We start from the raw sequence: 21,889 nt of genomic DNA on the forward strand, positions 1-21,889 counted from the left end.
TGAGAGATATTTTCAGGATCTATATATTTTGAACTTTGAAATATCTTTGGCAAACATTGCTTATTTCCCCTAAGCAAGAATTAGCCTCACTCTATATGGATTTCATCATACTTAATTTCTGCACAGCTGTTTATCACTGGAATTATGTTGTATTGTAACAGCTCTTTTAATCTTGGCAGATGAAAACTGTTCAAGGAAGAAATAACTGTACATTTCTATAAACTTGGTTGCTGTTATAATATCATATGTGTAATAAGCTCAGGATAAACAAGCAAAATGATGGATTTTTTAAAGTTATTATGAAACAGACATTGATGCACCAATCAAGGAGTGAAGAATCTAATTCTATTATCAATGGTGTATAGTTTCTTTATAGAATAAGTGATTTCTGGTGGCTCATGCCTGTAATCCTCACTACTCAAGAGGCAGAGATCTAAGGGTCACAGTTCAGGAAAGGGTCACACACAGAAAAGGGTCACAGACAGAAAAGCCTATCAGACTCTTATCTCTAGTAAAGTAAAATCCAGAAGTAGAGATGTGGCTCAAATAGTAGAGAACCACTCTTGAGTGGAAAAGGAAAAGTAAGATTGAGAAGCCCTAATTTCAAGTCCTAGTACTGGAACAATACTAGGGGTTTTTTGTGTGCAAGTCCTGGGGCTTGGACTCAGGGCCGGGATGCTGTCTCTGAGCTTTATTGCTCAAAGGTAGCACTTGCTCTACCACTTAAGTCACAACTCCACTTCTGACCTTTTGGTTGTGAATTGGAAATAGAAGTCTCACAGGGACTTTCTTGTCCAGGAGAGCTTCAAACCAAGATCCTCAGATCTTAGCCTATGGAACTGCTAGGATTACAGGTATGAGCTACTGGTACCTGGGCCAACCTTATATCTCTTTTAAGCCATGAAAAATTTAGGTAGGTAAGATGAATTTATTGACTCATTAAAATCTGACATAATAAAACTAATATGTTTATTGTAAAAAACCTGGAAAGGTCAGAAAAAAAGAAAAGCTTATGTCACACTTAGGTCTATGTTAATAATATATATAATAAGTAGAATATTGTTCATACATAACTATAATAATATGTATTTATATGCATAGTTATATATGTGTACATATGTATATATAGTGTATATGCAGTATATATAATGTAATATATATATATATATACATATAACATTGTATATCTATTTGGTTTATAGGAGTAAGAAGCTGGACTCCTAAACTGTATGTCTAGGATTTAAAATTCCCATTTCATATCCCTGTTCTGGGCAGAGTGGTATCAACTTCATGGTGTTCATTTTATATCAACCAGGAGCAAAAGAATCCTATGTTTATTCTAGCATGCTTTTGATCTATGCCTATGCCTAGTTCATGCCTTGGACACATCTGAAAACAACCAAACTCTTTTATCAAAGACAGAAGCACAGCAGCAGTAGATCCCTTTCTTTACAAATTCCACATTCATATGTATGGAGTGGTTCACCTATGTTTAGTCATTTACCTGCGTATCATTTTCAGAGACATTCTGACTTACTTTTTTTTTTTAATCTTTAAGCTGAAATAGCTGAACCAATAGAAGCTTCAGGGTTTTTTGTCTTCAAAACAATTCATTTCCCAAGTCTTTGGACACTGTACAAGTAATATTCTTGCCTCATTTCTGTAGATATATTTTTAAAATCTTCCTTGAAAAAGTTTTGTAGAATGTATACATAATATGGCATAAGGCCATTGTCTTTTTCTTAGTGTGGACTTTTAAAAACTTGTGTATTCAAGTTTTTTTCCATGGCAAATTGTCTATTTATTTTTAGATCTTCTCTGATATTATTCTGACATGTCCCTAACAAGATTTTCCTCTAAATTTTTAAATTTATTGATATAAATTTTGAATAGCATTCTTTTATGATTTGATAAGTATTATTTGTATCTTTGGTTGTGTTGTAATTTCTATATCTCAGGCCCTCTCCCTGTCTTTCTTGTCCATCAGAATTAGCCAAGATTTCTGTATTTTATTGGGTTTTTCAAAGAACTTTCTCATAATGAATATGGTTTGGGAGTGTGAGTGGTTGTATTAATTTATTTATGGTTTTATGTTTTAAATTTTTTGTTTTGCATTGCTTTTTATTATCAGTGGAAAGGTTAGCATATTTAGTCTTGTTTCCTAAAAAATTCACTTTACATTTCTGATGAATAATGGTTTGCCACATACCTTGCACTCTGATTCTATCAGTAATTACATATGTTGTTTTTCCTTTAATCCTAAACTTACTTAGAAACACAATTTTCAAAATTATTATTGTAAAAGTGATGTACAGAAGGGTTTCAGTTACATAAATCAGGTAATGAGTATGTTTCTTTTTTCCCACAATGTCACCTGCACCCTTGGGCAGTTTTTAATGTTTCAAAGTCCTTTATTTTACCCTCACATCTATTTTTCAATTGAGGGATTTAGTTGTTTTTTTAAATATCACAAATAAGTCTTGAGGTGCCATTCATCATCTCATTTCTAGAGTAGAGCATCTCCCAGATGTTACTCATCTGCCTGCCAAACAACTATCCTGGCTTTTGAAATAAAAAAAGTTGAGTTGATACAAGCTTAGAGATTTATTTTTTCCTTCCTTGGCTTGAGAAATTGTATAGCTTATATGCTATATACATGTATATACCTTAATATGCTCATTTTGTGCATATATATTTTAATTATTGATTGATTGTTATTATCCTGTAGATATATTTTTCACCCAAGCAATTTTGGATTTTGAGAAACCCAGTTTCCTTACAATAACAAAATTGTTGTCATATCTAGACCTCATTTTGTAGCAGAAGACCACCAATTATTGTTTCATAGTTTACTACAGCTCCATGACCTACACACACACTAAATTACTTCCTACTTCCCCAGTGTGTGTCATCCTCATTTTTTCCTTTCCCAAAGGATTGAGTTTTGCATTGATTGAATTCATCTGCTTCCTTCTAGACTAACCAGATCCTCAGCCTGCACACAATCTTGAAACCCAGAAGCAATTTGCCTAGATTATAGTTTGGCAGTGGGTTGGAAATGGTGTTTTTTGAATACTGAGCCCAAAGCCCACTCCAAGCCAACATCCTCCCCTCAAACATTTGTATTTTTACCAGTCTTATGAATGAAAATTGGCATTTTATGTCAATTTATTTTTTCTAATTATCAATAAGTTTTTGTGTCTTTCAAAATAGACATTCAAATTCTCTTCAAAATTTCTAGTTTGTATCCTTGCCCATTTTCCTATCAAGTTGCCTAGTTTTCTTAATAATTTATAGTTGTTCTCTTTCTTCATATGTACAGCTCTCTGAACATATATATATATATATATATATATATGTGTCCTGTATACCAGACTAATTATACATCATATACATGTATATATACTATAATATATGTATCCAGGACACTAGGTAAACCCTTGGTGTTAAGAGTATGATAATTTTCAGTTGGTAAGTTATCTTCATTTTGTGGTATTTTTGGTTGTCTAAAAGATTTTAACATTAAATAGTTGATTTGGGGCTTTTGTTTTTTTAGGTGAGAAATAAAGTTTGCTGAGGATTTTTGGTCTTCCTCACTCCTTCCACTTCCTAAGAAAATGTTGAAAGAGGGAAAATTGATGATTCACTTCCCTGACGATGATAATAAATAATAGGTAATGTGAAATAGACAAAAAAGCAGGCTGTCTTAACATGTTTATATAGAGCTTTAAAAGGCTGCTTAAATGTCAATTTGTGCTAAATGACAGGCTTTAAAAAAAAGACAGCAAAATTAACTGTCAAGGTTATAAATACTAAGAAAAAAAACAAACCTTAGGTCACATAAATGTCTGCCAGGACTGGGTAATTTTCACTTTAACCACTTTTTAGGTGACAGGAATAACCCGTAAACGTCAAAACCTTATTATTTACAGGGCAGAGCAGCTGAGTCATCTTGATATTTAAAGGAAACAGCTCAGGTGCATTATGGATCACCTTTATGCTGTGAAATAAATGGGGAAAACAGGTGGAAAGGGAACTGTTGAAAACAATGGGTCTACAGCCTTGCCATTCACATTTCATCTACTTAGAAAGGGATGTCTCTGGCCACAATGGCAACTGCTTGCACTAGCAAGCTCATGAATCACAAGGTGACTATGTGTAGTACATACAATAGAGATGTCGTCTTTCCTGTCTTCCTTCCTTCCTTCCTTCCTTCCTTCTTTCCTTCCATCCTTCCTCCCTCCCTTCCTTCCTTCCTTCCTTCCTTCCTTCCTTCCTTCCTTCCTCCCTTCCTTCCTTCCTTCCTTCCTTTCTTTCCCTCTCTCTCTTTCTTTCTTTCTTTCTTTCTTTCTTTCTTTCTTTCTTTCTTTCTTTCTTTCTTTCTTTCTTTCTTTCTTTCTTCTTTCTTTCTTTCTTTCTGTTTGGTCATGGGGTCTGAACTCTGGGCCAGGGCACTGTCCCTCAGCTCTTTAGCTCAAGGCTAGCACTCTACCACTTGAGACACAACGCCACTTACAGCTTTTTTTTCTGCTTATGTGGTGCTGAGGTTTCAAACCCAGGGCCTCATGCATGCAAGGCAAGCACTCTACCACTGAGCCACCACCCAGCCCTATCTTTCATTTCAAAAACAAAAGTGAACATTCTCCCATACAATAATTCCCTGACTGTGCTGCTCACGCCTCACATCTCACCTCAAGTTCCTGTGTGCAGATTCAACTTTTGATGGAAGCCTGCATATGTTTCTGACTAACTCATTCTAAAAGTTGCTTATGATATTTTAAATAAAGTAGTTGTTTTGGGCTATTGCTAACATTCATTATTTTTATTTCAACCCATGCCATTGAAAAAGGGCTCATGGGAATCAACGTCTAAAACAATGATTTAAGTCATTTGTTTCTCTGGTTTTTTAAACACAACCTGCAAGCTTGTTCTAGTTTTACACTTCTTCAGGGCACGCTAAGCCCATTGAATCTGAATTGACTTCTGCCACAGGGACAGTCTTTTTGTAGCTCCATCCTTGGGGTAACCAGCAGACAAAACAGAGCAAGGGTCTGTCAACTATTTTCTGTCTTGTCTCTAAATGCTGATCTACAATCAATTCACTTTGACTCTGATCTCAGTTCCATCTACTAACTTCTAGTCTTTTCTCCCACAGTTGACATCCTTGACTGTGACTTCAACCCTAGGCAGTGCCATGAAGCCTCGGTTGTTCTCTAGGTCATTCTAGAATGTTTGCTCAACCATGTCATAGAACCCAAGTGTCCCTTAAGCTTGTGTCTGATAATGATAGGCAGAGAATTGAGATATCACCTCACTCCAGTTAGAACGGCAAAAATCAAGAACTCTAACAACAACAGATGCTGGAGGGGATGTGGACAGAAAGGAACCTTACTTCATTGTTGGTGGGAATGTAAACTTGTTCAACCACTTTGGAAAGCAGTATGGAGGTTCCTCAAAAGACTTCACATAGATCTCCCCTATGACCCAGCAATCTCACTTTTGGGCATTTACCCAAATGTTTACAAACAAGACCACACTAAAGCTACTAGCACAACTATGTTTATTGCAGCATTATTTACCATAGCTAAGATATGGAACCAACCCAGATGCCCCTCAGTAGATGAATGGATCAAGAAAATGTGGTATATATACACAATGGAATTCTATGCCTCCATCAGAAAGAATGACATTGCCCCATTTGTTAGGAAATGGAAAAACTTGGAAAAAATTATATTAAGTGAAGTAAGCCAGGCCCAAAGAAAGGTAGGTCCCATGGTTTCCCTTATTTGTAATATCTAGTATATGTATGAGTCAAGCGGAAAAGGTCAGATAATGTGATGTCAGGAAAATGAACCCTTAGATGTGTATTTTAAGGTTTTTTTCTTTCATGCATGTGTTTCTAATGCATTTATATGATTATCTCTTTGTTGCTTTGTATGTCCCTCCCCCACAGTATAACCCCTGCTTTCACTATATTTGATGTCAGTATAACTTGTGGAGGAGATGGGGAAAAACCAGTGGTTTAAGGATACAGGTGGACCTGTTGCAACAATGAGAAGTACAAGTTGTCATGTCCAAAACTAGCTTTACAACGTCGGTGCGGGGGGGGGGGGGGGGGGGGGAGGGGAGAAGGGGGGGAAAGGAGAAGGATTGGGATTGGGGGGGAGGGGGGAGGCTGGGAAGGGATGTGAAGGGTAAACACAGGAGGAGGCTGCAATGCTTGGTAAGAAATGTACGCATTATCCTGCCCATGTAATTGTAACTCCTCTGTACAGTATGTTCACAAATAAAATTAAATTAAATTAAAATAAATAAATAAATAAATAAAATTTAAAAAATGATAGGCAGAGAGTTTAAATCACTATAAAGATACTCTTGCCTAATAAAAATGTGTTCTTATTACTTTAAAACATTGATGTGTTAGCACAAATGATGATAAGTTGGCTGCTTTTATTGTTCTTTATCTCCCTCAGCTCCTAAAAACTAAGAGCCCCCTTTCCCTAGGCAGGCCTACTCTGGGGAGTTTTCAAATAGGTTTCACTTCTCCCTCAGTATGGGGAAAGCCAAGAATTCCCCTTTATCAAGCCCAAGCTACCTTTCTAGAAGGGGAGAGAATACTATTTTCCTCTGAGCAGGAACAGCCCTAGGTAGATTGAGAAGTAGATACCCTTAAGCTAAGCCCCTGAATGATACAGAATTGTGTGAGACTCTTGTCATAGTTACTAGTGTTACAGGTTCTAGACTTTCAGTTCATAAATGAACAACTGACCTTCAGAAGTTACCTAAGTTTCCATTTAATATTTATCAACTTCTCCAAGGGCTTTACACACAATTCTTATATTTGTCCTCACATCCACTGTATGATAGAAAGACTATATTATCACCACTGCCCCCATTTTACATTAAGACATAGAAGTCCAGAGAGAATAAGTGCTTACCCAAGACCCAGAGAACATAATGGTAGAGGCGGTTCAGAAGCCCTTCTCACAGAATGACAGGATCCAGATTCCTATTCCTGGGACTCGGACCAAAAACCATTCCTTTTTTTTCTAGCTAAATCTGGCGCCATGACAGATGGCTTCCTTTCTTAAGCAGTAATTCTTTCTTAAGGGCCCACCTAGACACCCCCAGTTCCTTTTGTTTTTTGGTCCATTGGATGAGTTCCTGAGCTCTATATATCTAGATTTAACTTGCTCCAAATTCATCGTTCCTTAGAGTCTTCTTGTCCTCACTGTAAATCAGAGGACAAACATAATTGCCAAGTAACTCCATATCTGTCTGTTATCTGGCCTGTGCTACTCAAAGAAATCATGATTCTGAAATTAATATTCCTTCAGGTGTATGCTACTAACTTAATTATTTCTACTTGCAGTCCAGGTTTAAGAAAAGTAGACCTTTGAGTACATCTTGGTAAGTTGTCCCCTATTTGGAATAATTTTTTAGAATATATATATATATATATATATATCATATATCTAAAGGATACTTCATTGTGATATTTCCATATGCATACTATAATCCTTGATCAAATTTGTCCTATCTCTCCACCAATATCCCCTTCGTCAAACAGCTTTAACAGAATTTATCCTTCTATTTTCATACATGAATATAAAGTACTTTGACCATATTTGCCTCTTTTACACTCTACATTTTCCCCACAACCCACTAACTGGTACCCATGCTCCAATGGAATTTTTTTGCATTCATGTCATTCACTTTACCTAGTGCATATTAATTGTATACTAAGATGTTTCACTGTTGTGAATATATACATCTGTATATATTATACAATATATATAATATATCTGTATATATTATACAGATGTATATATTACACTCATACAGATAATATATAATATAATACATACATATATTACATATAATATATAATACAATATAATATGTGATATGATATAACATAATACATAATATATACAGATGTATATATTAGACTCTTATTGCTCTCACTTTCCATGTCCCCCTTACCTCTCTATTATTAAGCAGCTTTCTAACATTTTTACAGAGGCACTAAAACCATGTTGAAGGAGAGCTATCCTCTTCAAAAAATGAAAACTGAGAAGCCACATGTAAAAGACTGCAATTAGATCCCTATTTATCCCAAATACTGACATCAATCCGAAGTGGATCAAATATCTGAAAGACCAGAAATTTTATTAACTATTATAGGAAAACATAGGGAAAGAAATAATATAGAGTAACTTCCTGAAAGAACACTAATAGCTCAATAAATCAAAAGGATTGTTTTTATTTGTGATTACAAAAACTAAAATATTTCTTCAGAGCAAAGAAAATAATCCTAAGACTGAAAAGGCAGCCTGCATCAAGGGAGATAATCTTTGTCAGCTACACATCTGTCAAAAGATTACTATCAAGAATATACAGGGAGATCAAAAAACCTGAATTCACAATGAATCAATTAATAATGGGTGAATGAAGTGAACAGATACTTCTTGAAAAAAGTACAAGTGGCCAATAAACACATGAAGAAATGCTCAACATTGCTGACCAAAGGGAAAAATCCAACAGACACTGTTTAATTCTCACTACAATCAGAATGGCCATCATCAAAAACACAATCAATCATATAGGCTGGCAAAAGTATGGGGATTTGGTGTGAATTCAAATTATGGAAACGATTATGGAAAATAGAGATTCCTCAGAAAACTAAAAATAAGCTATTAAACAATCCAATAATACCTCTCTTGACCATATAGTTAAAGGAATGTAAGTTGAGCTAAAGGCACTTGCATTCCTTTGTATATTGTAGCACTATTCACAATAGCAAAGCTGGATGCACTACAACTGAGATATTCTACACTCGATGAATAGATCAAGAAAATGTTACATATATATAATCATATATATATATATATACCTATACATATATATTTATATGTGAGTAGAAAATTCTGTAATATAGACATAGGCCCTAACTTCCTGAATAGAATATGAGTAGCTTAAAATATGTGTGTGTGCCTGTGTGTGATATAAATATATACTAGAGAATCATTCAGCCATAAAGAAGAATAAAGTTATGACATTGCAAGAAAATAGAACATGTGGGATGAATTTGGAGATTATTATGTAAAGTGAAGTAAGCCAGGTTCAGGACAAAGGCTGCATATAGGCTCATAGGCAGAATCTATTCCTAAAAGATACATACACACCTATATACGCATATGTATATGTATGTATATCTGTATACTTATGCACATACATACATGCACTCACATATACATGTGTATAAATATACAGACATACATAAATGTAGAACAACATTATTATAACTATGGCATTCATGTAAGGGACAGATTAGAGAGTAAGAGAATATTACAAAGTGAGGAATGTCAAAATAGAATGTCTGTGGATGAAGATGGGCATAAGGAAAGCCTTGTCATTTAGCTGAGCTCAGTTATTTTATTTTAGACTTTGTTCTTTTAACGGAACTCAGAATTCTGTTCATAACTGGCATTGCTAAAGAAAATTGGTGCAGGACCATTCTCTCCTAGATGAGTTTTCTTATATTCTAGCTCCTGTCTCTAGGTTTCCTGTCTTCAACATTCTTAGCTTCCAGTCTGTGGTTACCCTTTTGTCTGCTACAGCCCTTCAAGAATCTCCTGGCTCATCTTTTTAGCTTATTTTTTTTCCCTCCAGATCTGAGGACCAAACTCAGGACTTTATACTTGCCAGGCAAGTGCTCATCCACTGAGCTAAATCCCCAACGCCATGGCTCATCTTTCTCTATGTGAATTTCTATAACAAACCTTTTCCCAAACAGAAGACCAATTTAGTTCTCATTTGCTCTTTTCCTTCTATACGTCTTCAGAGTAACATGGAAATGTTAAATTCAATATGTCTTTTGTCAATGTATCTTTCCTAAAATTTTTTCAGCCTGGTTTTTTTCACAGATTGGAGGGTTTTCTCAGACATATGAAATACAAAATTGCAGTTTGTTCCAGATATAACTTTTTAAAGCACACAAGAAAATATAATGGTTTTTTTTTATATAAAAGTGTTTTTCTGTTTCTTCTCAAGTCCCCACTAATCTGAAAACTGAACCAATTTTCTACTTACAGCAGATTTTAGGGAAACTTAAATCCATTTAATTCTAAATTGAAGATTTTTATCTTGATAAGTCTTATACTTTAATTCAATTTAGGCACATTGCTTGTTCATCTTTTATATTTTTAAATCACTATCAAAGTGTTTAAGTCACTATCAAAACCATTATCAAAATGTATAAAAAATATATCAGGCCTCTCTTCATTTTAGGAAATGACAAATGAGCAATGACACATGTATAGTAGTATGGAAAATGGATGTCTTATGGAGAAATCTGTCAGGATTATAAAAGTGTTATATTTTCCAGGGGAGAAGATCCTATTACTGAAAATGAGGAAGACTCAACTTGCTCCTGGGAAGTCTGCCTTTTTGCTTCTAAACATAAATTAAACAATAGCAAGTTCAATAAAAAATTTAATAATATTTCCTATAGCTTGAGGGACACAGATCTGTGATTACAAGGTATAGGTATCTGCAAATTCTAGACCATTAAAGAAGAGAAGAAAATACATTACTGTATTTGAGGAGAGTGTTTCTAGTTTGGCAGAAAGCCATACTGAATTGCTATTTTTTTTGTTTGTTCTTAAATTGAAAACATAAGCACGTACCAAATCATCATATTAGTAAGTTTTACTAAGTGCCTGCTAAATGCAGGAACATTCAGTATAAATGTGGAATATTTAATCCAATGATTGTGGTCTTTATAAGAAGAAGAATCCCAGAAACCGAGAGAAAATGGGCCTGTGATAATGGAGGCAGTTTGGAATGATGCAAAGAAACACCAAAGCTTGCTAATAAACATCAGGGGCTAGAAGAAGCAAATAGTAAACTCCAGGTTACAGAGAGAGAATATCCTTATTTTCAGATATCTAGCATGTAGCAATATTTTTATGGCATTTTTATGGCAGTTTAGAAAATCAATATACTATCAGTAAATTTTCTAGATATACTTAAAAGTTAAGTAATAGTCTACCATTTTGGAGGCTACAGAATGGAGAAACAATTATAATTGTTTAGCTGGTAAAGGAACAATTACTATTATTATTTAACGATCACTTGAGATCAAATTTAGGCATCAAAATCAGTCTGGCTGACATATTATAATTTATACACTTGTTTGAAGTGAAGATTGATTTTACCTTCTTGTAGATTATTTCTCCAAAGAATCAGTAAAGGCCAAATCCTCAGAAATATCCAATTGCATAATAATCTAAGTTGCAAATCTTTGAAACAGCTTCAGGGAAAATTGTTTTTCAAAGTGATACTCATCTATGAGTGGGTATGTCTGTATGAACAATTGTAAAGAAATATTCTTAATTTTCTACTTGGAACAGGAAATCCTCAGGAAGAGGAAGAACTTTTCAAAATCATCAAGAAGGGCCACATGGAATAGACATAAATTTTGATTCTGGTACCTGTGTTGATCCTCATGAAAATTACAGAAAATATTGCCTAATTGTATCATATACCGGTTAATATTATTAGTTTGCAACTGAATATGCTTTACCTTTGACAAGAGATACCTCCATTTTGTTTTTCTGGAAAGAAAACCTTTTAGTAATGGTCTGTTTGAAAACAGGAGGGGTAGGGTGTCTTTCTCATAACAACTACCATGGGATGAGAGAAGTCAATAAAAAAGCAACAATATAAATAATTCAATTGATTTTTAGAGGGTAAAATATTTGTTTACTAGTTCCAGAAATTTCTATGAATGTATACCAGGTAAGACTCTATGTGAGCCTCAGTGTTTGGGGAATATACAATCCTTTTCCTCAGGGAGAGAAGCTACTTGAAGAATCAAAAAAAAAAAAAAGTTAAATAATCACATGGATCAATCACATCATGATTTTCAACAGTATTAGAACAGGAGGTGTGAAAGTTGAGTTGGTGCCTTGGAAGGTCCAGAACTTCTCATTGACCTCACAAAATTATTAATGGTCATATTGATCTGCATGAACAGAATATCGAGTCAAGGAGAGGAGATTCATACAGTAAGGGGGTAGTGCTACTCCCATATGGAGAGTGGAAATGATTTAGGGCAGTGATGTATTACTCCAAGGGGGCTATCCGGTTACAGATCTAAGCAATAAGATGCCCATGGTTTACTCCTGAGTTTGGATCAGTAGGCTGGGTAGAAGGTAATAAATGTGAAAGGAGTGTTATGTAGATGTAATAAGGGCTTGCAGATGTCATAATCCAAACAAACAGGAGGTATCCAAGGATGGTACAGATGTGGCAGCCCACAAAACCAAGAGGGACTAAAGCATGTAAAAGCTTGCTCACCTATGAATATCTCTAGATACAGGAATTCTGGTTTTAAAATCATCTCCATTTGTACTATCTTTAATCTTGCTGAGATATTTTGTTGTTTCAGAGCTACGTGGCCATGAAGATTCATTACATTTTCTTAGGTTTCTTCTTCCTTGTCCTGCTATCTATCTCAGGTAAGGCTTTAAGAATAGTAAGGAAAGTGGCTAGGAAGGTAGCTCAGTGGTAGAGCGCTTGCCTTGCATTCATGAGACCCTGGGTTTGATTCCTCAGCACCACATAAGCAGAAAGAGCCAGAATTGGCACTGTGGCTCAAGTGGTAGAGTGCTAGCCTTGAGCTGAAGAGCTGAGGGACAGCACCCAGGCCCAGAGTTCAGGCCCCACAACCGACCCCCCCCCCAAAAAATAAGAATAGTAAAGGAAGTACTGAAGCAAAGGAGACTTTATCAAATGACATAATCATCTGTTGGCAGTTTTTCTTGATAGATGCTCAGTGAACATTTTTTTAATAAATTCATTGGATGGATGACATTAATTCTTTATAAATGTCTCCTTGAGAATAGAATTTGGAGAATTACAAGATTTTCTTGCTATTTGATAGAAAATTTCTAATCTTAGCTATGGGGTAAAATCTTAGATGATTTCTGTAAAAGAGAATTTAGAGGTTTACTTGTACCTTCATTTTATAGTGATTTGGGGATCTTTGTTCCAAATCCTCTAATTCCCAGAATATTATGCAATTTTATTCCTTTTTTGTTTGTCTATAGAGTTTTTTTTGTTTCTACTGTAGAGTTTCATTTTGAACCTTAAATGTTAGTTCACATAAAAGGCCATTGGCATTTGAAAAGAAAGTCCCTAGCCAAGTGTCTATGGCTCACACCTGTAATCTTAGTTATTCAGGTGGCTGAGAGCTGAGAATACTTATTCAAAGCCATCCTGGAAGAACAGCCTATGAGATTCTTTAACTTCAACTAGCCATCAAAAAGCCAGAGTGGAGGTGTGGCTCAAGTGGTAGAGTACCAGCATTGAGCAAAGAAGATGGAGAGAGTTCCCTTTCCCTGATTTCAAGCCCCCCCCCCCACACACACATGCACACACAGAGTCCATGATATTTAGAAAATACACAAATAATATTGGCTCTTTATATTCATTATTACTATTTATACTGCTGTTTTGGTTTAGCCCCTCAGTAATCTCTCTTTTCACTTGGGGAGATACTAATGCAGTATGAGCCTACAAAAACGGTATGGAATTATGGGAACTTAAAAGTTCAGATGCTTGTGATAAGGGATTGGTGGGGTAAGAAAGAAAAGAATGGAACAAAGAGACATATCAGAAAAATGAAAATAGGAATGTTATAAAAGAAAAGAAGAGTCAATGGAGGCATATAAAGGCCTGGGTCTGAAAAGGGATCTGGAAAGTGGTAGTGATAAGGTATGAGTTCAAGGAAAGAGAAATCGTTTGGGGATGTCTTCAGAAGTGATTTCTTGGAAGTGACTGTAAGGTACTCAAATAATCCAGGAGAGATGATAGGAGACTAGAAGAAAGTTGTGGCTAAAGGTAAACATCCTGAGACCTTCCAAAGAATAAGTGAAGTTATGCAAATACATTAGGACTTCAAGGCCTTTCTCTGTCTCTAGGGTCTCTATGTTCTGGGTATGGTCAAAATAGGTTCTTGTGTCCATGGAGGACAACAGCAATGCAGAAAACATCCACTTCTCTTTTCTTCTTCAAATACATTAGGACTTCAAGGCCTTTCTCTGTCTCTAGGGTCTCTATGTTCTGGGTATGGTCAAAATAGGTTCTTGTGTCCATGGAGGACAACAGCAATGCAGAAAACATCCACTTCTCTTTTCTTCTTCCTCCATCACCTCACCTTCTTCTTCTTCCTCCTCTTCTTGTCCCTCCTTCTCCACCACTCTCTCCACCATTCAATCTTTATATTTTTTCTTATTCCTGATGACATAATGAAGCTTACAAACTGCATGGAATGGGGACATTTTTGATAAAATAATTGCTAAGAAGATTCAGGCAGAAGAAAATCTGCTTAGGAAACAGCAATTTGGAATGGTGGTATTATAATCAGAAATGATCCCTACATGAGGTAGCTTAAAGTAGAGGATAGAAGGTGTCCATGTCATGAATTTTAACTAATGAGCCATTTTATAGGTCATATCCTCAGCAATTTCAACTGAGCTTTTATGTGCTTTCCCTTTTTAGAATGTCATGGCATCCAGTATGACGTAATCCTCAGTACAGAATTTCCCCCAAGTATAGCATTGATTTTCTTTAGTCTCATCTAATTGTGGATAGATTATGGTTGACTAATTCCAAAAGAAAGGTTAATTCATATTCTATACCAAGTCAGGAGTGCCCGTGGTACCTTCCCAAACCTAGAATCTTATTCTGTGTTAACTGTTTATGGAACTACGGGTCCTAATCAACATTTTACCACCAAGCATTATTTTTAAAAACCCACTAAAAATTGACGAACATATCCCAAATATTTTCCTATTTGTGATTCATTTATGTGCTTATTTGTAGGGACTGAAGATATTCATGTGGTCATTAGTTTCCTGGAGTGTAAAAATCAAACCATGTGTAACTCTCAAAATGAAACCGGACATTGCTCTGATAATCAAGAGGTCAGAATGTGTGTGGTGCGCCTTAGGAAAATTCCAGTGCCACGGAGACTTGAGGAAGGAGACAAATAAGGAAGGCAAGATGGCCAACTTCTTTGTCCTATTAAAAAGAGGAAGTCTGCTTTTCTCCACATCTTTTTCTTTCTCTAGTAACATACACTTATTTATTGACAACTGTTTACTTATAGACAAATTTATTCATAGACAAATGTTTATAAAGGAACATTTGATGTTGAGGATAAATTACCATGAAAACCACCATATCTTCTTTAATCCCAACAGGTAAAAATATACCTATTTGTGAAACCAGAATGAAGAGTTGTGTTGTTTAGGTTGTCAGAGAAAGCTTTGGAGAGAAGTAGGGGTGGTTAAGATCAGGCAGCTAGCCGGGCGCTGGTGGCTCACGCCTGTAATCCTAGCTACTCAGGAGGCTGAGATCTGAGAATCGCGGTTCAAAGCCAGCCCGGGCAGGAGAGACCGTGAGACTCCTATCTCCAATAAACCACTAGAAAACCGGAAGTGGCGCTGTAGCTCAAGTGGTAGAGCGCTCACCTTGAGCTGAAGAGCTGAGGGACAAGCGCCCAGGCCCAGAGTTCAAGCCCCACAACCGCCAAAAAAAACAAAAACAAAGATCAGGCAGCTGTAAAGGCAAATGGGAATAGATGCCATTTTTACCATGGATAGTCAACCGTCTCTTGATGTTTCCTAGGAGATTTTGTTAATGACTTGGTTAGCTCTGTAAGCTTTGGTTTGGGTTAAAATTTTGCTTATTACATATTAGTCCTCATATCACAACCTGTGTTTTTCATGACTTGACACTACACCAACCAGATCTGGTAAAGGAGGGTTCTTTGAGGCTGGGTTTCCTTTCAATTCCCCAAGTGTCTGTCCTAACTGCAGTCATGTACCTTGTCCACTATAGCTCTCCAATGGACCGTATCAGCTTCTCTCCAAAACTGTTGATAGACTTTTTTGAAAACCACAAGGTTGGATAATTGAAAGAGACCTACTGACATAAAGATCTGTGAATTTTTAAACAGAAAGCTTCTCACTAGTAGAATTTCCAACTAACTCAAGTGAAAGCTTTTAAAAAGTCCCTTCTCTCCTTCCTCTGCCCCCTTTATGGTGATTTAGGAAGGATCCAGGATGAGGATCTAACACGATAGTGTTCTCCACCCAATCCAGTTTGCTTCCAGCTCGCAGGCCATGACAGCAGAGTCAATTGCCATTGTGTTTCTGAGGATTGAACTCAGAGCCTCACACGGGGTAGGTAAGGGCTCCAGCATTTTCTTGCAACCTTGAGTATCACAGAAGCTAGTTTGAGTTCCTTTAGTACAGTTTCATTGACAGAGGAGGAACTCAGAGGCATGGCATTTAGACATGTGCAGAAAGTTTAATTGATCATGATATTTCAAAACCCAGTTTCTTAGATTGTAGGAAGGAAACAACTGAGAAAAAAAATCTTTCATGACAATCTCAGAAACACATGCTCATCAGCCTGTCTTGAAATCTAAGTAAGAAAAGAAGTCTCAGCATCATCTCACCCATGGAAGCACCAAACCTGTTGATTGGTAAGCACACGTTTGGTTTGGTTTGGCTCCAAATGATTTTCATTCATTCACACAGTCTCATTGAAATAACACTTTAGATTATTGTATTTGCTCCCTCTTGAGGGTACTGACAAGGCAGAAGTATATCAGGTGCTTGGATCTGCACTGTGAGAGCTGATTCTGAGTGTCTTCTCTGAGGACAACACCACTCCCTCCACATCTTAGTGATACCCTCTCCCCACAACGCTGACCCACTCACTTCCAGATCCACAGCAGAAAGAAGCATTTTTATACACATTCAATGCAATTGGTATTCAAAAGCTCACTGGAACAAATCATAATTTAAAACAAGTTAGCCACAGGCATTATGAAGATTCTTGCAGTCTTTGAGCCATCAAACCAGTTAAGACAATTCTAGCACATCCTCTTCTAAACTATTAAAAATATGAGTAATTATTAACTGGATGCGTTGAACTTCCCCACCTATATTAAGCACCATAAATTCCATTCATTTCCTTCTGTAGGAAAAAAATAACAAATTCATCTAGATTTATGACAGCACATATTTGACAGATATTTAAAGCTGTTCTGAAACTAGAAATTTTAATTATTAGTGAAGTTCAATATATTATACAAATAACTTTTAACACTATTACACCAACTACGTTAATGACAACAATACTTGAATGCGATCTAAATAAAAATGCTAAATATCATACAAGAGGAGAAGAGTTTGCCAGCTAATTTCTTTGCATAATATTATCAAACTCTCTTGGGCACTGTCTACCATTGGTTGAACATTAACAGTTCAGATTTAGAATCTTTACAATGTAATTGCTGATTCCTCATAATAAAAATGACTATTTTTTCAAATCATTGTTACCTTTCAAGATTATCAAAAGGCTAACCTTTTGTCCAAAGATCCAACCATTTTTAGACCTTGGTTATAAATTTACTATGGATTTTTATAAATATATCTAAATCAGCTGATATTTCTAGCTTCAATTACAAGTTACTGGATGGGAAATAACAATGTGCAGATGATATCAGTTCAAATGTAAGCACTGTTCCATTCCATAATTTAATGTACACTTCAATAATACTGTTTATATCAGACTACTACTTAGAGAGTGTAAGACTTTTATGAGACAAAAAAGTAACCTTCTTATGAAACCCCATCCCAACTCCCCCAGCATTTAGTGCTATGTTTCTGTGAAATATAATATATACACAATTTGTGAATATGCTTATTAATTGGTCTTCCTGATATATATATATATATATATATATATATATATATATATATATATATATATGCTTTCTATTGCATGAGATAGTGATCTGGCTTTCTTACATAGTCTCAAACACAGATTATTATAAGCAGATAAACATACATAATCATACAAACCTCCCAACTACACATAAATTGTAGTGTATTGACAATTCTTGAACTTTATGGAGTGGATATTACTATCATCCCCATTCTGCATATAAAGTCCAGAAAGTATTAATAACTTGCCCATATTGTTAAGCTTATAAGTAGTTAACTCAGATATCAACTCAAAATAATGACTCCCATTTAATCATCATAAAGTACTAAAAGAAATCCCAAGGTTTTTAGCTTGAATTAGTTTAAGAATCATGTTAATCATGAAAATTAAGGAATTGGCAAACAATTGAACATAGATCTTTCCTGTGAAATAGAAAAGAGGAAAAGGAAGTGGTTAATTTAACTTTAGATATATCAAAAGGATGTGCTGTCAGGATACATAAACATGGACCATTGAACATATGAGTTAGGGAAGAAAATCACACTATGTGAATGTGTATTAGAGAATTTTTAACACAGAATAGGTCAGGTAATAAACGAGAGAGTACTGATTTCTCCAAACTATTGAATGCACAGAAAAAAACAAGATATATGGCTGAACTTTATGGTGTAGATAAGATTGAGGAATGGCTAGCTAAGACAGAGGAAAGGAAGAGAAGCTAAAAATCAGAGAAATACAATCATAAAATGTGAGTAGCCAAGAGGAGGGAAATAATTCCAGCTATGATGAGGATAAAATGAAAAGAATGGAGTAGGAGGATGAGTAGGAAAAAATAGATTTGGGGAGAAGGTGGTTATTCTTGCTACATTATAGTATTGAGCTAGAGAAATTGTTTCCAATAGTTATTTGGGAAAGCAGAAATGTTAGTTAAATTACAAAGTATTGGAGACATTTATTAAAATCTATGAGAAAAGAAAATACATCGCAAAACAATACTGTCAAATAAAAAGAAACCCAGACTTGATTTTGCAAACTCTCTGACACTCTGAAGAAAAGACACTAGTTAAAATCAATGTGGTCAAAAGAAAAATCTGAGAATGTGACTGCAATGTTTTGTTTAAAACCCAAGAAAATCAAAGGTCCTACAAGGATCTTTTCAAAATATTTCTAGTCTTCCTTCTTTTCTTCTTTTCTTCCTTCTTCCCTTCCTTCTCTTCCTTCCTTCCTTCCTTCCTTTTTTCTTTCTCTCTTTCTCCTCTCTCTCTCAAGTTTTTCTAACCCATTTTCTGCCTGTTTTCATTTTGCATTCTTTTCTATTCTTTTCTATCCAATCTTGAAGTGTTTCCAGTAATAAAAAATTCTCAAAAACTTGTGGGTCTCCTATGCATTCCAACCGGGTTCAGTGAGGTAGACAAAATCCATACTTGCAGCTGTTTTCCAACTGTCTTTGGCTCCTGTTGAAATGGCTGGAGAACAACAGCTTAAGCTTCTCAAACTCCTGTGGTTTGACTGGAAAGGTCTCCTATCTATTGTACCGTTGAATAGTGGATATGTTGAAATCGAGAATTGTCTCTTTGATTTCACAGATCCACATGTGGATAGGATTTAGTTTTAGTGCATTGTGATTAATGGATCATACCCAGGAGGCTCTTCTGTACCTGGATATGATGCAGATAGAAGAACTGCTGCTACCACGGAATGAGACTCCTAGGAATTTCAGGGGGGGAAATTCTATTTTACATGCAGAAGAAATTTGACTTGTTGGTACTACAGTGAACTATAGCTAAGGGTCTCTAAAATGATCTCAATAATCCCTGTTTCACAGTACAATTACTTCCTCTTGACTTCATGCAGAATCTGTGACTTGATTAAAACCAATAGACTATAGGCAAGGTGATTAGAGACTTTTGTTAATTAGAATCTGTCTTGTTAGTACACTCACATTAAACAAGTATGCCTCCATGAATATTGTGGCCACAAGAAAAAAGAAACAACTACTTAAAAAAAATCATTGTAAAGGTGAGGTACACAGGGGTTACAGTTACACAGGTCAAGTTCATTTCTTTGAAGTGTCACCCCTTTCTCATTTTCTCCCCATTTTTGCCACCCAATCCCCACCCCTCAAAGTTAATCAACTACTTTCAACCTCATTATAAGTGAAGAAATGGATCAGCTCTCTCTCAAGTGCATCTCCAGATAAGAACCAGTAAGAATTGTACATTGGCACTAGGCAATAGATATATAACACTGGAAGAAAAAGCTGTGGTAATCTTCATATTCTTCCCTTAGTTGAGTAAATAGTTTCAACTCTATGCATGGTTAAATATTTACATTTCAGGGGAAAATAATTCTATTTTACTTTGTCAAGCTGTTTTCAAAGTATTACTCATTTCTATTACATTACTTTTCTGTTGCTTCCGAAAAAGATTTTTAATGTTTTTGGAAGTGAGGAATTATTAACGTCAGCTTTCCACTCAGAATAATGTTTGGCTTGATTTATTTTGTCCATTTGCTTTGTTGTGATAAAAATCTCACCATATAATCCAGGCTGCCCTTGAACTTGTGAGCCCCTTTCTCATCTCCTAAGTGCTAAGATTACAGGCATGTAACAACTGACTCAAAATTTATCTTTTATTTTCTTCTCTTTTTTCTCTGTTTTATAGCTAGTGGTCTTCCCCTCCAATACAAACTGTGTCCAAAACCAATTTTCTCAGAATAGTCTGCCACTATAGGTTTCTTCTTTTCTCTCTTTCTTTTTTCTTTTCCTTGTCCTGGGGCATGAGCTCTGGTATGGGCGATGTCCCTGAGCTCTTTTGCTCAAGGCTAGCACTCTGCCACTTGAGCCACAGCACCACTTCCAGCTTTTTCTGTGATTAAATGGAAATAAGAGTCATAGACTTTCCTGCCTTGGCTGGCTTCAAACAGCAATTCTCAGATCTCAGCCTCCTGAGCAGCTAGGATTATAGGCTTGAGCTATGGGCACCCAGTTCACTATAGTTTTTGTTGTTTTTTTTTTTTTTTTTTTACTACCATCAAGTGCTCTTAGACCACTCCTGTGGCTCATTTTCATTTTGAAATGTTTCCTCATTTAATGTACCCATGGGAATTTTAAGTGTGTCATATGGTATCTTTCTGGTGAATTACTACCATATCTAATATGGCATTCAAGTGACAATCAAAATGTTATATCTACTTATAATCCAGTTTCTCCTGGGAAATAAAAAGTAATAAGACTTTATGGAAAAATATACTTATGGCATTCTTTATATGGATTTAGGACAGATGAGAGATGCAATAAGCAATCTCGACAAAGCTATTTCTTTGGACAATCTGAATTCAGGTTTTCTTAAATTTGAATGTTAAAATACATTAAAATAATGGTGCACTCTAGGATTTTTTGTTTTATTATCAATGGTATTATTGTCATAATTATTTCTATATTTTCTTATGCATGTCTGTGCCATGCATGTCTTTTTTGGATTATTTTTGTTAGTGGAAATTGTGCATCTTGGGATATAAAAATGAAAGCAGAAAAAACAAATCGTTTAAATAGGGATACAGATGGACCCATTGCAACAATGAGATGTACAAGTCGTTATGTCGAAAACGAACTTTACAACTTTGGTGGGGGGGGGAGTGGGGAGGATTGGGTGGGGGGGGCAGAGGGAGGATGGGAAGGGATGGGAAGGGGAAATAAAGGAGGAGGCTAAAATGCTTGATGAGAAATGTACTCATTATCTTGCCCATGTAATTGTAACCCCTCTGTACAGTATTTTCACAATAAAAAAATAAATAAATAAAATTTTAAAAATGAAAGCAGACTTAAATTAAAAGTTTTACTATCATCCACTTTAACCTATAACTAATTCACCTCTTCATTTCATCACTAAAAGATATATACCTGAAGAAATAACTCCACTTTCTCTAACATAGATTGTTAAAGTGTGGTGCGAACATGATTAACAATTTGTCTCCCAATGGCATATGTAGTTTTGTGAAAAGCAGAGCTAACTATAATGAATGGAAGTACATAGAAATGGTGGTTGTAATTCCAAAGCTAGAGAAACCTGAAAAT

General features: G+C 35.6%; 1 long non-coding RNA gene and 1 other non-coding gene across 2 annotated transcripts; both read left to right on the plus strand.

The window, feature by feature from the left end:
* The first annotated feature begins 1,257 nt into the window (after window positions 1–1,257).
* On the plus strand, window positions 1,258–1,391 carry LOC138810268 (small nucleolar RNA SNORA48). The gene has a single exon (XR_011367075.1). It is a non-coding gene; the product is annotated as a small nucleolar RNA SNORA48 (small nucleolar RNA).
* A 4,289-nt stretch (window positions 1,392–5,680) lies between these two features.
* Window positions 5,681–10,564, plus strand: LOC138810107 (uncharacterized). Its single transcript, XR_011367026.1, has 3 exons — window positions 5,681–5,763; window positions 7,373–7,410; window positions 10,391–10,564. It is a non-coding gene; the product is annotated as an uncharacterized lncRNA (long non-coding RNA).
* The last annotated feature ends 11,325 nt before the right edge of the window (window positions 10,565–21,889 follow it).

This window comes from Dipodomys merriami, unplaced genomic scaffold (genome assembly GCF_024711535.1).
Source record: "Dipodomys merriami isolate MVZ:Mamm:240054 unplaced genomic scaffold, mDipMer1.0.p SCAF_5, whole genome shotgun sequence".
Classification (NCBI taxonomy): domain Eukaryota; kingdom Metazoa; phylum Chordata; class Mammalia; order Rodentia; family Heteromyidae; genus Dipodomys; species Dipodomys merriami.